Source organism: Stenella coeruleoalba (assembly GCF_951394435.1).
Source record: "Stenella coeruleoalba genome assembly, chromosome: 15".
NCBI lineage: Eukaryota > Metazoa > Chordata > Mammalia > Artiodactyla > Delphinidae > Stenella > Stenella coeruleoalba.
The window spans coordinates 55,707,680-55,719,913 of NC_137161.1; positions in this window are offsets into that span (position 1 = coordinate 55,707,680).

Consider the following 12,234-nt stretch of genomic DNA (forward strand, 5'->3'; position numbering starts at 1 on the left):
AAACAAAATAAGTAAACCTTATTTAGCCTAATATTTCTTAAAATATTTTGTTAGGAAATTCTTGGTTTTATTTATATTTTTTGTTTGTATTGGTGTTGCATCTTTAGCTCTTTACTACTCTTTGTGGTACACTAGACAATCAGAATGAAATATTAACATGTAGAATTAGGTATCCCGTAAGAATGTATGTTGTCTAGAATGCATTAAATCATGGTTAGGGTATGGCAGTTATCAGAGTTGGGGTTCTTCCCAAATTGCGCAGAGGAGTTTCATATTTTGAGCCAGAGTTTGCTCACCTGTAAGTTGGGTAACATGGTCCTTTCTTCGCAGGAATGTTGTGAGCAGTAAATGAGTTGATTATGAGATGTGGCTACCTGTAAGGAAGAGTAAATGATGTCAAGAACATCCATAGTTGTTGATGAAAGTGTCTGAGTGAGTAGGGTAAACACAGATAAATCCATACCAAGACACACTATAGTGAAAAATCAAAACAGCAGGTATTCAGAGAAAAATTTTAAATCCCTATAAAGAAAAGGTAGTTATGTGCAAGTAGCAATGTTCAAACCAAACTTATCATCCACCTTAGTACATACCAGAAGAAAATGAAGTAGCATCTTCAAAATTCTGAGATAGAATTAGAAACTACCCACATGCTTGTCCACAGTGGATAGGTAAATAAATTGCAACATATTCATACAATGGAATAATACACCACTGTGAGGAAAAGATGATCAGCGGCTATATACAACAATGTGAATGGAGGAAGCCAGACACAAAATAGTACACACCTTGTTATTTTATTTACATAAAGCACAAACACAGACAAAACTAACCTATGCTGTTAGAAATCAAAATATTGGCTGTCATTATGCTAGTGGTAGGAAAAGGAATGGGAGCTAGTGATGGAGAGAGATAATGAAGATAGCTTTTGCATACTGGATATATTCTGTTCCTTGATCTTAACTTTACACTCATAATAGTTGCACTTATCAGGCTAGCTAGCTTTATGTCACCAGTATAAAAGTTAAGAGACTTGGAGACAGATCCAAAAGTCTTAACGTGCTAACATTTGAAATTCTTAAAGGATAAAAAGACTCAGACCAAGGAGACATGAAACACAGAAATAAAAGAAGAAAACTAACTGAACCAAAGAAAACCATGAATTGTCAGATCACATCTTCTCAGATAGGACACACAGATTCACAGACTTCCAGTCAATCTTAGTGAAATATCCAAATCTCAAAGATAAAAAGAACTTTTTTTTATACACTTCTGATGAAAAGAACAGACTCCAAACAGGACAGAGAGTTAGGCAGTTTTCTGATATCTCTCCACCACACTTAATATCCTTTGAGAAAAAAAAGGACAATGATTAAAGTATTTTAGAATCTAGTCAAATATAATTCTAGTTCAAGAGTAGAGGAAAACCTGTTTAAAAAAGTTGGTTGAGGAAGTACCTTAACCAGAAGAAAATGAGATTAAAAACAAATCTCTCCAGATAGAAAAAGACAAAGTATTCAACAAGTTGAGGTGGGCAATGGATCTTGTAATATGGTAATTGCACCTAATGGGTTAATGATAGTGTGACTGGTAATTATGGTTTGTGCTTTTATGCTTCTCTTTTGAGAATCTGGAAAAATTTAATAATACTCTGGAGTTGAATTTCTAGATGACCTAAATGAAACGTAGGAGTTGAGAGTATCAGGGGGACAGGATGAAGGACTTTCAAGGCCTTGGAAGGAAATAGTTAATCGACAAGGAGAACAAGTAGCAGCATGGTGGAGACATGGCTAATTATGGGTACTTGGTATGATGTATAAAATATATGTTTCAACATGGCTGTTTAGTAAAGAAAAGCTTGGAGGACAGAGCTTCAAAGCAGCAATTCCAAATTTTTAAGAAGGATAGAAAGGCAATATTCTGAATTGCAATATTTTGAATCAAGGTTGGTTGTTGCCCAAACTTTAGAGTGTTGAGGTCGGCCAAAAAGCACGTGTATCTCAGGTGTGTGACAACACATGGGGATGGTACCATTGCTTTCTACAGGGAGTGGGTACATAAGGAAAACAGACACAGGGAGAAAGGAGAGAGTCTGTTGTGTCGAGGGCTATGGTGAGTGGACCTTGGAACACGAATCACATTTTCAGAGAAGGAAGTCACAAACAGACCCCCCCAGGTAGTCGGAGAGAAATGGCTGTGAAATAAAACCCAACAACCCATGGCTGCAAATCCCCTCAGTGTGACCAAGGTGCTGAGAAGTTTTACTGCCAAAGAGGAAAGTGTCACATTCTGGAAAGCACATGGCTCCCCAAACTGATTTGCCTTCAGCGTGAGGACGATCCTTCCCCAACCCCCATTTTCTTTTTTGATAATCCCCCTCTTTATTATAATCTTCTTAATATCCATCTGTTACCCTTTAGGCAGAGACTTCTTAAATTCAAATATCAGGCTATTTTTATCATAGAAGAATATGTAAAGCAATAGAAAACAGTTTAATGGGTTGTGGAGCCCGTGGCCCTCTTTAGCATCATTTCCATAATGAAATCCACTTAACAGCCTCCATGTTGCCACAGTTGACTGTTCACACAAATGAAGAGTGAACATTTCCTTCATGTAAGATATCCCAGCAAAGCAGAGTCTGAGACACCCACCTGTGACAGTCACGGGACCTTCCCCCTCCAGCCTTGCAATGGAAGATTATGTTACCCCCTGTTTGATTCAGCGAAACTCAGTGGCATGTGGGATATCGTTGTGTGCCTGGGTTTTGTGAAATGGAGAATGGAAGGCAAGGCCTAGGGAGGAGAATTCTTTTCCCTGGGGATTTAACATGACCAAAACCCTTAAAGATTTAATGAGATAATATTAGGGAAAGCTGTAATGTAAAGGAATTGGAGGCCATGATGCTTCACTGCAGTACTTCAGGTCACATTAGATAAGTTGTTTGTTTGTTTTAATTAACAGATTATGACCTCAAACTTTGATATAATAACATAAAGCTACAGAGGAAAATCCATCTTGTGCACCAACACGTAAATGTTGCTTTGTAATGAGGTGGATAATGAAAATGTTCTCCTACATTTTTGAAATCTGTTATCCCTAAATTATAGACAAGATGATGCAAACTTGAAAGAGTGCAGGGATTTAGGCCCGTGCAGCCTGGCCCCTGAGTGTCTGCCCGTCCTAAGAGCCGTGGTGGCACCCAATTGGTCCCGTACACGAAGGAGCCCTCTGGCCCTCTTTCAGAAGAGCCTGACCCTACGAAACAATTATTCATGTCTTGGGGGATTACTATTGAATCTCCAGGAAACTATTGGTAGAATTGCTTTCCTTCTCCTGAACAAGATGGTTAGACCAGGGTGGAATGATTAAAACAGAGGCTAAAATAGAGTCCTTACTGTGTGTCATGGTAAGACTTTTCAACTATTACCTCTCTGGTTTTTAAATTGTGTCTATGGTAACTTTTATTACTACCCCCATTTTAAAAAAGAAAGAATCAAGGCTCAGAGGAACTAACTGATATAGCCAGGTTTCACTGTTTATCAAGTATTGGCACTTGTACTAGAGCTGGTGCCGCCTGACTCAAAATCCAAGCTCTTAAAAATTCTAATCTTAATGCTTTCATAGAGATGATAAAAATCTGACTCCTTGTCTTCAGATTGTGAAACTGATATTCATTGAGAGATGCCAGGACTTGTCTGAGATCATACTGACTTTGGCAGTTGAGGTTGAAACCTAGACCATTTGGTGAAAATTATTCTCTGTAAATGTAAAAGAGTATACAGATGGGGCTAACTATTCCCTGAGAAAGTGTATCTAACAGGAAGTGCTCTCTACGACATTAGTAAATGTGACTGCATTTCTCTCCAAACCTGCAATATTGGTTGAGCCAATCTATATCACTTGGCTTTCAAAAAGAGAACGTGAACAAAAAGAGCCGGGCTTATACTGACCTCTTGGATCAGCTTAAGTCATCTCTGCTCTTATTAAAACAGGCACTAGGTGGATGCAAAAGAAACAGCTGTCTGAATGGTACGGTTTGAGGAGTCCCAGAAACAGTTTTGCCCTCATCAGGATATTTCTTCTGCCTCTCAGCCAAAATATCTGTAAGATTGTTGGGAATTAATCCTCTTAGTTAAAATATATACATTCATTCAGCAATAATTATTTTATTCTATTACAAGTTTTTAGTTTTTTAAATTAAATTAAAAACTTAATGTTATGTAAATTTAAAAATTTACATAAGATAAAATTTATCACCTTAACCATTTTTAAATGAACTGTTCAGTGGTATATTTGTATTTTTGTACAACTATCACCACCACCCATCTCCAGAATTCTTTTCATCTTACAAAACTGAAACTCTACACCCATTAAACACTAACTCTCCATTCCCCACTCCTCCAAGCCCTTGGTAACCTCCATTCTCCATTCTGTCTCTATGAATTTGACTCCGCTAGTGGAATAGAAGTGGTATCAGGCAGTATTTGTCTTTTTGTGACTGGTTTATTTCCCTTAGCATAAGGTTTATCCACGTTGTAGCATGGGACGGGATTTCCTTCCTTTTTAAGGATGAATAATATTTCATTGTATGTATACACTACATTTTGTTTATCCATCCATGTGCTAATGGACAAAAGGTGGGTTTCTTCCCACCTTTTATATGCTGGTATGAATACGGGTGCACAAATATCTCTTTCGAGACCTTGCTTTCAATTCTTATAGGTATACACTTATAAGTGGGTCATATGGCAATTCTGGTTTTAATTTTTTGAGGAACTTCCGTGTTGTTTTTTTAATTGAAGTATAGTTGATTTATAATGTTGTGTTAATTTCTGCTGGACAGCAAAGTGACTCAGTTATACATATATATATTCTTTTTCATATTCTTTTCCACTATGGTCTATCACAGGATATTGAATATAGTTCTCTGTGCTATACAGTAGGACCTTGTTGTTTATCCATTCTATATATATTTGTTGGCATCTACTGACCTCAAACTCCCAGTCGTTCCGTCCCTGACCTCCCTTCCCCTTTGGCAATCACAAATCTATTCTCTATGCCGTGATTCTGTTTCTGTTTCGTAGACAGGTTCACTTGTGCCATAGTTTGGATTCCACATATAAGTGACATCATATGGTATTTGTCTTTCTCTTTCTGACTTATTTCACTTAGTATGATAATCTCTAGTTGCGTCTGCCATATTGTTTTTCAGGTGTAATTATGCACCACCAGGATACAGAGATGAATCAGCCATGAGCCCTCCAGATAACAGTTTAGTTTCAGAGGAAAATGAATACAAACATGTAATGACAGTACATTGGGATAAAAGAATCAATGGAGGGCTGGCTAAGAGAGTGTGGGAGCTTTGAAGAGGGTGCACTTAGCTCTTCTCAGAGAGAACAAGGGATGCTTTCAAGAGGTGGTGGCATTTGAAGTGACTCGAGTGTGTGTTCGCTAAAGATGGAGGCTTTTTATCCAAGAGAAGAGACGCCTCAGGATTCATGACTGCTGCCTTCAAGTCTCTCAAGAGCTATTATGTAAAGACTGAGCAGATGTCTTCTGTGTAACCCCGATATGGAAGGGAGACAGCCTTCAGATCAGTAGAAGAATAAGATTGCCAAAAATCAGAGCTGTCCAGCAGTAGGACAGGCTGTCAGAAGGTAGAGAGTTCCACATCACATTTCCAGTGACAACCTGTCAGTGGATGGCGGGGAAGATTCATTCAGCATTTAGGTTAGAACTGATGATTTCTAAGACCTCTTCCAACTTGTGGATTCGATTATTCTAGCACTGGCTCCATCAAAGCATCTCTTGAGATTCAAATTTATCCTCATATTTTCCCTTTAAATTAGCTCTTACAGATACCTATACCCATTTATCTATCATCTAGCTAGCTAGCTAGCTATCATCTATCTATAGTTCATATATATATATATATATATGTATTACATAATATCATAAGAAATAATACTGTATCTGGGGGCGAATAAATAGATAGACAGATATAGATCAGAATGCATTTTCTGTGTGACTTACCAATAATAACAACTATCATTTATCAAGCAAACTATTTTATTGTGCCAAGTATTGTCTTATTTTGTTTTTTTCATTGAATCGTCATATTAACCCTCTGCCTTGTGTACTGTCATGAAAACCACTTCACTAACCTGAAACCTGTGTCAGAGAAGCTGACTAACCCATCCAAGTTCACGCTGATGGTTGAGTTGACATTTGAACTTTGGCCCCAGTGAAACCCTATACTATATAATCTGTCTTGATAGAGCTGTGCTTTTTTTTAAATAATGGGTTACTGTATTGCCATTATTACATTGATCCCCTTCACAATCCTTTGACGCCTATATTATCATATCCTCTTTGGACCGGTGAGAAAGTGGAAACTCAGGGTCGTCTAGCAGCATGTAGGTAAAGCCAGGAATGAGGGCAGATCTGTCCGCCTTCTAAAACCACTGACTGATTTTATCCATCCATTCCAAAGTCCTATCAAGGTAGTCTAGCATCCTAAGAATGGACAGGTCATCTGGTTTTCTATTATCTCGCAAGATCAGGTTATAAATTAGAAAATGGCACACGGTGACTCTGGACAGATGGTTAATTTTATCTCCCCCCAACTCCCCACCAAGAGAAACATGTTCTTTGGAAGCTTTGTGTGTAGATGAATTGCCATTTAAATGCCTTTTTCCCCCTCCTCATGCATCACACAAAAGGCATTGTAGAGGGATTGATCATAAAACGGAATTGTTTTATTTTTAATGTTTATTGCGGGAGAGGACCAAGTTGAAAATCAAACACATGGGCCTCATGACTTTAATCAGGAGGAAACTTGCTAATAGATTTTTTTTTTTAACTTTAACAACTTAACAACTTGGCAACTTAATTAACTTTTTAAACACAACATAAACCAGCCTGTGGGACTTTCTGCTGCCATACTTAATTGTGGCAAATAGCCTAAGAAGTGGCAAGAAAAACAGATGAGACACCTTTATGGTGAAAGAGGCACCATCTGTAGTTACCAGCGATGATGTTTTGTCACAATCCATACCCGGGAAGTGTAACTCAAGACTTTTAAATAGCCCTCTGTTGGCTTTTCCTTGAGAGTTTAACAATGGCATCATGCAGCCATTAGGGAAAAATAATACTACAACGCCCCAGTAGAAGAATTTATTCCTGGTGAGTGCTAGGGAGGACCTGCATATTCTTCTAAGTAATTAATTAACTTGACAAATAGATCTTAGGTACTTTTGGAATTATTTGAAGGAAGCAACAAATAAGCAAAGCCATGCTTCCAAGGTACTTAATGTCAAGAGGGAGAATATAGGCATTGATCTAGTAAACAAAAACACAACATTGCTCCCATTTACAGAACATCATTATCACCATGCTGTCTGCCAGGAGATTTACACGTGGTTTTATCACCCTGAAGCCAGGTAGATTTTATTATTCACCCATCTAGGAGAAAAGGAGTCAGACACAGAGGGGTTTATTGAAATCGCTGGAGGTCCCAGAACTAAGTTACCTGATAGTCAAACCTAGGTTCACTCATCGAAAGCCAGGAAGCCGATGTTTGCCAAATTTGAGTTATTTGTGTCCCACGGTTACCTCTTATGCTATTTCATGTATTATCCAAACCAGTATTTATCTTTTTATTTTTCTTAATGAGAGGTAGCCCTATTTTCAGTAGCAAGGTATTTTAGATTCGTGGTTTGATTTATCCAAGGTCACGTGGCTAGTGGGGGACTGGTCCAGGGCTCAAATGGCTACCTCAAAATTTCATGTTCTTTACTACTTTTTTCCCTTTGCCAACTCAAAGGGGGTCAGAAATTTTAAAACAAGAACTTCTACTTTAAGAACCTTATAAAAATTTCAGTTGGTTTTATGATTTCCCGTGTCAATAGATATCGTAAGAAAAGCAAAATAAAGTGAGAGTGATTACTTTGGGGAACTAATAAGAAAGGTACAGCTGGAGAGTCCTAACTATTAGAGTTGTGTAAAACTAGGACTAGAGGAGTTAAACAAGATTTTCCAGGATCCTTCAGATAAAACAGTTTTGTCCCACTCCTGAACCCTTGGTCTAAGGCTCTGTGTTATACATCTTGTCATAACCTCACCATCTCTAACATCTCTTATTGCATCTTAACTTTCTTCCATCAGATCAAACCTAGGTGCATTATCCTTCTCTGATTGTCACCTCCCTGGGCAACACTGACCAGTTTTACTGGAAATATAAATAGGTTTTACTCCCCCAAAAGTTGCTTGGAGAGACATTTTATCGGTGAAGGGTCTTCCCTACCATATCACAAAACTTGTGGTAGATCAAGAGTCTATGACTTGGGACTTCCCTGGTGGTGCAGTGGTTAAGAATCCCCCTGCCAATGCAGGGGACATGGGTTCGGGCCCTGGTCCGGGAAGATCCCACATGCCACGGAGCAACTAAGCCCGTGCACCACAACTACTGAGCCTGAGTTCTAGAGCCTGCGAACCACAACTACTGAGCCCGCAACTACTGAAGCCCGTGCACCTAGAGCCCGTGCTCCACAACAGGAGAAGCCGCTGCAATGAGAAGCCCGCGCACCGCAATGAAGAATAGCCCCCACTCGCTGCAACTAGAGAAAAGCCTGTGTGCAGCGATGAAGACCTAACGCAGCCAAAAATTAATTAATTAAAAAAAAAAGAGTCTATGACATTCTTTCAAATAGAAATAGCATGGTTCAATCATGGCTCTGTGGTTCTTGTTACTTTTGTTACAATAATTAGGTACTTAATTTTTTTATTGAAGTATAGTTGATTTACAATGTTGTGTTAGTTTCTGGTATACAGCAAAGTCATTCAGTTTTACATATATATATATTCTTTTTCTGGCTCTTCTTTATTATACATTATTATATATTATATATACATTATTATCAGATATTGAATATAGTTCCCTGTGCTATACAGTAGGTCCTTGTTGTTTATCTGTTTTATATGTAGTAGTGTGCATCTGCTAATCCCACACTCCTAATTTATCCCTCCCCCGCCCCTTTCCCCTTTGATAACCATAATTTGTTTTCTATGTCTGTGAATAATTAAGTACTTAAAAAAAATGGTTGTCCCTAGAAGTCATTCTGAATGTCAACACTGTAAGGGATGTTGGTTGAAGTGACAAGGCCAAGTGGTCAGGGATCAGAGTTCCTGCCCTGGATCCAACCCAGATACCTCAGCCTTCCTTTGTTTTATGTGTTCAGTTTCCAAGAAAATTAATTATGTTGTTGTTGTTAAATCAGTATTCCAGGTCTTAAATAATACAGTTTGATGAGTACCTACCTAACATGATCCTTTAATTTTCTGGGTTGTTTTTTTTTTTTTTGTCTTAGAATCTCTTTTGAATTTATTTATTACTTTAATGGTTTTTAATCTTAATGGGATCCTTTAATTTTCAAAAGCGTGGAAACTGATGACCCAAAAAGAGAAACGGACTTGCCCATGTTGACCCATGATATTGTCAGGCAAAGCTGTAACTTAAACCGGGCGATTCTGCAGCTCTGATCCACATTCTTCCATGACACTAAAACACTATTGCGGAGTCTCCTTCAGAACAGGGAGGAAATGGCACTCTTCTGCATGGCCTATTTTTCTTTGACAGGGAGTCGATTTCATGGGTAAAATGAGAGGTGTTCCTGATGGTCTCTGAGGTCCCACTCAGCTCTCATGTTCAGTGATTCTCCCTTTGTCTCTCTCTCTCTGAACTTTTCCCTTATCCCCCGGAGGTATGGGGATGTAATGCGATGTGCTACAGTACGAGAAAAACTTTCAAAGTCTTAGTGGATCCTAAATAGACTCGTTTAATCTACACGGGGATTTGAATCCTCACATAAGACATTTTGCTTAATTAAGCCACATTCAAACATGAAAAAGTCATGTTCATACAAACCTGAGGATCAGATTTACAACCGCTGAGCACCTCGATGGTGTGGGTTAGTCTCAATTAGCCACATCCTGATTCTTGCTGAGGAAAGGTCACCAGATTTTTTAGTCATTTAGTTCCTTAAAATTCAAGGCAGCCAGCTCAACCATGGTCAGATGTTTAAAGGGAGACCTGGTTTATCATGAAGCCTTTGTGGAGCAGATAGGATTCACTCAGTCATTTAACAAATATGTATTGAGCAACTGTGCCATCTTGTATATTAAACACAAGGGATATACATCGATAATGAAGACCAGTCTGCTTCCTGACTCTTCAGTGTTGCAGTTTAATGAGGTTTCAGGAGGCTGGAGACAGATAGAAGGGACTAAGCATGATTGTCTGGAAGCCTTAGAGAAGAGAACTTTGAACCAAAGACTGAGCTTACTGTAGTAGAAACAGGACGTGTGACCTTAAGATGACTTACAGCTTTATTGCTTTTATAAAATAAATGCATACTCATTTAAAAAATACTAAGTAAAATAGAGAGAAGGCATTTGCAAATCACCCCATATATTATCATCCTAAAGAGCCATCATTAATATTAGGTGAATATCATACTCAGTATCATTTTGTTCATTGACACAGATTAAAGAATAGAGAAACACATTCACCTAACAGGCTATTTTGTTTTTTACATCTTTATTGGAGTATAATTGCTTTACAATGTTGTGTTACTTTCTGCTGTATAACAAAGTGAATCAGCTATACGTAACATATATCCCCATATCCCCTCCCTCTTGCGTCTCCCTCCCACCCTCCCTATCCCACCCCTCTAGGTGGTCACAAAGCACTGAGCTGATCTCCCTGTGCTATGCAGCTGCTTCCCAGTAGCCATCCATTTTACATTTGGTAGTGTATATATGTCAATGCTACTCTCTCACTTCGTCCCAGCTTACCCTACCCCCTCATCCACCGTGTCCTCAAGTCCATTCTCTATGTTTGCGTCTTTATTCCTGTCCTGCCCTAGGTTCATCTAAAAGAATCACATTTCATAGTACTTGGAGTTAAAAATGGGAAAATACACTAACGTGAATTTAATGATATAGGTGAGATTCAAATAAATGTTTTTTCATTGCAGGAAATATAATTTCCTAAAAGGCTCCTCTAATGTAAAGAAACCATGTTACAAAAACATTAAGAAATTGGAGTTGTTACTGCGTTTTAAACTACTTTTGCTTTTTAGATGATGTCATTTGGTTCTCTGTCGTAAAAGAGGAAGCTCTTAACACAAATTTCTCCTGACCTCACTTCTCCACCACTTCCAAATTTTTTAGTTATTATTATTAATTTTGACATTGCCAAGGATGATGACAGTTACATTTTATTCTGTAACCATGATTTTCATAATTGCTAATTGTTAGTATTGTATTGAAAGAGAGACAACGTTAATAGTCTTTTGACCACAATTTCTTCATTCCTGAATTCTTTGTTTTAACTGCTCTCACAAGTGCTGTCAAACATTGATACACAAGTGAACCATCTGGGGAGCTTGTTAAAAATGAAGATTATGACTCAGTAGGTTTGTGGTGGGGCTCATATTCTGCCTTTATTTCTAGGTGTTGCCGATACACCATGACATGGTGAGGGCTAATTTTCTTTGAAAAGCTCTGTTCCCTAAGTATTTTTTTATGAATACTTACTGTGTGTTACTTTTAGAACAAAATCCTTGGCAGGGATTATTCCTGAATCTCATTTGTATACATATTACTCCATTTTTTTCTAGCATTAAATTTTATTTTGGAGAAAGCTGAGACCAGTCAGAGTTTCACTCTTTGTAGATGATTTTCTTTGACTCCTTAAAGACTTGGAAAAAAAGTCCTTTTAAAAATCTTTATATTCAATAATATAAACAAAGTATGCCTCATACTGACCATTTGGTATCATATTTTCTTCTAAAATGTTTTTTCCCTGAATTGTATGGACTTGGTTTTATGTCAGAAATTTTTTCGTGTATTATATCTTGGAAAACTTTTATTTTTCTGGTTCCAGTTTTTGAGTTCTTTCCTAGAAGGAAAGTCATTCTCTCTATTTCAAATTTTTTTTTTTTGGTCTCCCACTAATATCATCTCTCTGACTGCTTGAATCTTTTGTAATTTTCACACCCAGTTTGTACCAAACCCTTCTCTTAGATCAGATCTAAAAGATATTATCTTTCAGGATATTATCATTTCAGTTGCTTACTGTTCCTCATTTTTGTCCTTGCATGTGATATCTCTCATTTATATTTTTATTTGTCCTTTCATCTTGTCTTTGAATTATTATTTTAAAATGTG